Source organism: Pteropus alecto, unplaced genomic scaffold (genome assembly GCF_000325575.1).
Source record: "Pteropus alecto unplaced genomic scaffold, ASM32557v1 scaffold42, whole genome shotgun sequence".
Taxonomy (NCBI): domain Eukaryota; kingdom Metazoa; phylum Chordata; class Mammalia; order Chiroptera; family Pteropodidae; genus Pteropus; species Pteropus alecto.
Genome location: NW_006434825.1, coordinates 1,297,953 through 1,302,221, shown reverse-complemented (window position 1 = coordinate 1,302,221; position 4,269 = coordinate 1,297,953).

The window sequence follows — 4,269 nt, the reverse complement described above, 5'->3', positions numbered from 1 at the left end:
GGCTCTGGTGGTACAGATACATCTCCTTAAGTTTAAGAATGTGTTCCAGGAAATTGAGATACTGAATGACTCACTGCCACATCTCCTCGAGGGCTGGTCCCCAATTTTGTAACCCAATGCTACTATTTCTTCAATTTAAGGCATAGGAAGCCAAGATGGATCTCCCACCACAAAATGTTCCAACTACTGACAATCAGGGGACCTCCAAGGCTATAGTAATACTGTTGATGTCCTTCCATTCAAAGGCTTCCCGAGTGCCGAGCTCATCCTGTCTCCTTCGCCACAAAACTTGCATTTGTCACCTGGCTCAAACCTGTCTTGGTACTTGGTTGTTTCTTGTAGCCATCTCTCTGCCATCAAGGACAAGAACTCTTCAAAAGAGTATGGAATAACAGAAATAGAGGTCCTGATGGAGTAAACAGACTCAGATGTACCTCAAAAGTGAGGGATATGCTAGAACTGGCAGCCAAGAAGATAAATGATACCCAAGCTACTGAACTTGCCAATAAGCCACGAGGACATTTTATATTAACTATATTCTTCTTTATTATGAAGGGTCTGTACATAGATCATAAAAAATATCTGATAGGAAACAGTGCTGCACTGAGCACTGTGTAGTCCAATCACATCCCTACAGACTTTGGCAAGTTTCTTCCCGCTCTGTGCTTCATTTCCTCATCTGTACGACAGGGTTAGTAATGACCACCTCGCTGTCGGAACTGAATGGCCTGATTCATCTAGGCACTTAGCTCCATCCCTGGCACAGCACAGGAACTCCCTGAATGGGTGTGGTTACCGTTATCATCATGCCTGATACTAAAGGGCTCCAGTGGCCCAGCTAGGGATGGGAAGAGAATTCTCGGAGCCAGCACAGATCCCCAGAGGACTGCCCCAGATTCTGGCTAGAGCTCTGGGTACTTGGTTGAGAAAAGCACCCCGAAATTTCTGCTCTTAGACCTCAAGGAAATAATTCTTCTCAGGGACCACAAAGAAATAACCACTGGATTCTCTACAAAGTGCTCTGCAAACCACGGGAATGCTTTCAGACCACACCTTCCATTTGCATAGTGTCTCCAAAAGAAACATAATCCAGTCAGGGAGCTTCGATCGGCAAATGCCTTTGGACAAGCTATCTGTCCCTCACCAGCCACCAACTCTTCCACAACAAAAGCTAGAGAGAACAGTAAAAAGGCAGGGGCTTTTGGAATCACCAAGCTCCGGTCTGCATGTACTTGCTCGGGGGCCTCGAGCTGGTCAATAATCACTCACAACCTCAGCCAGCTCCAGCCTATGGACTAAAGGTCACCTACCCAGCTTGCCCTCAATAACCCGCCCTTTGTGGTGTAGGCCAGTGACCTTGAGACTGTGGAACACTCAGCTGTGACAGCTGGCCATTGGCCCAGGGGCAATGTGTGCAAACCTCCGTGTTGTGGGCCTTCCATCAGCTCCTAAATCCAATTTTAAATGGTGATACATCCCCACCATCGATACCCTTATAATTCACATTGTTTCAGAGCCCTTTAATGAATGTTTCCTCATTTGTCTGTTCTCATTTCTAATAGCAAAACATGACACATAACTTTCATGCAAAGAATACTAATAATACGAATAACCCCTTGCAGGAGTTTAGTTTGCAGAACTGTCCAACACACAGCCTTCAACAAAATAAGCACTTATTTTTAATTTACTAAGCCCTTACTATGGGCCACAATAGCAGTCGGCAACATAAGTACAAAGCTGAATCCCCATCTCATGCTGTAAAGAGGAGCTGGGAAGACACAGCTAGTCAACGTGGACTTGTCTGAGTGTTGAGGGAAAGCAGGCCAGCAGTGTGGTGAAACTCTGGGACTCTGGGCTCAGACTTCATGGGTTCAAAAAATAACTTTGGGCCCTAAAAAGGAATGAAGTACCAACGCATGCTACAACTGGATGAACCTTGAAAACATTATGCTAAGTGAAAGAAGCCAATCACGAAAGGTCACATATTATATGATTTCATCTACAGGGAAGTCCAGAACAGGCAAATCTCTAGAGACAGGAAGCTTTGCAGTTGCCGGGGGCTGGGAGCACGAGGGACAGGGGGAGTGACTGCTAACAGGTATGGACTTCTTTTCGAGGTGATAAAAATGTTCTAAAATCGACTGTGACAATGGAAGTGCACACCTATGAATGCGCTAAAAACCACTGACTTGTACATTTTAAATGGATGAATTACATGGTAGGTGAATTATATATCAATAAAGGTGTTTTTAAAATAAAGTCACTTTAGGCAAATTATTGACTTCTCAAAACTTCAGTTTCTTCATCAAAAAAGAGACGATGATAGTGGCAAATTTTATATTGTGAAAATTCAGAGGGATAGAGGGATAACTTTGTAAAAAGCACTCACTGCCTTGACCACTATTACTACCAGCTATAAAAGATCAGGGCATCATTCATATCAGGCAAAAGGTTGATGCAACCGAAGTGTCCATCACGGGATTAATGAATAAACACAGGAAGGTATATACATACAAATATTATTCAGCCTTAAAAAAGGAAGAAACCCTATCATATGCTCCAATAAGGATGAACCCTGAGGACATTATGCCAAGTGAAGTAGGCCAGTCACAAAAGGACAAATACTGTATGCTTCTACTTATATGAGGTACTTAGGGGAGTCAAATTCATAGAGACAGAAAGCAGAAGAGGGTTACCAAGGGCTGAGGGGAGGAGACATGGGAGGTTAGAGTTTAATGAGAACACGATTCAGTCTTGCAGGATGAAAAGAGTTCTGGAGGTGAATGGTGGTGACGGTCATGCAACCATGTGAATGTAGTTACTGCCACGGAACTGTCAAAATGGCTAAGATGGTAAATTTTATGTTATGTATATTTTACCACAATGAAAAAAAAAAACTTTAAAAGTGTGTGTGGGCTATAAGAGCTGCAGAAAGGAACACGATGGAAAGGAAGGAGAAATTTGGAGAAAGCTTCATAGGACAAAAAAGCAGAGCAGACTGATGGAGCGTCTCAGTGCCAGCATCCCCAGGATGGAACACACCACACCACACAGACCCGGATGCTGCCTTCCGGGAGTGCTCTGCCTTCCTCCCACTCGACCAATCACTCGGCCACCTAGCACCAGGCTAAGTAGCACGGAGCACAAAATGTCACCTCACTCCCTTCCAGTCAAGGAAACTCCCCAGACACAGAAGCCCCACATCTGGGCTCTCCTATCTGCAAACAGGCCCTACAGTCTAATTACCCCGAAATGTTGATCTGGATTATCCCAACAGAACACCTCAAGTCTGCTGAAAGTGAAGCTGAGTCACGCTAATGTGTAGGAACAGAAGGCTATGGAGTGATCTCATGGTTTTCTTTTGTTAGGTTTTCCCCCATGTTGCCATGCAGGGAGCGGGTGCGGGAGGCAGGACAGGGTGCTGAGGAGAAATTATAGAAGACAGGAGAGCTGCTTATAGGAGGAAGAGCTGAGAAGATACAGCTAGTGAACGTGAACTTGCCTACATCTTGAGAGAAGGCAAGACAGCAGCATGGTTGAACTCTTGGACTCTGGTTCAGACTTCATAGGTTCAAAAAATAACTTTGGGCCCTAAAAAGGAATGAAGTACCAACACATGCTACAACTGGATGAACCTTGAAAACAATATGTCAAGTGAAAGAAGCCAATCACAAAATGTCACATATTGTGTGATTCCATCTATAGGGAAAGTCTCTAATTCAGAAAAAAGGAGACTAAATTTGGTAGGGTTGGCATCCATAGGACACGTATGTCTCTTTAGTGTTCCTTGTCAACTCTGGTGCAGCCCATGGAATAAGCATGTCAAGAAGATGCAGGAAAAAACAGGGTGCCTAAAATTTGCCACTTGTGTTCCCTACTGCAACCCAATCATTTAAAGGCCCAAGATCCTACAGATACATTCTCATTCTTTATATTTCACTTCTAAAGTGGTAGAGGTTGCGGGAGGGATTTTTTAGAAACAGTCAGATATAAGCAAGGACATATATACCTGAGAAGCACTCAGACCTTATCCACAGGCCCAACTACGACATCCACCTTTCAAGTTCTATAATGCATAAAACCCCACCATTAATAATGCAGCCCTGATGTCCAAAACCATTATTTTAAATATTGTTTTAGAACTTCTATCCAATGCAATAAGGCAGGAAACAAAAATAAAGAGGTCATCTATAGGAAATAATCTAAAAACTATTATTTGTATACATCACCATAAATATAAATAGCTCAAGAGACTGAACGAAATAATTT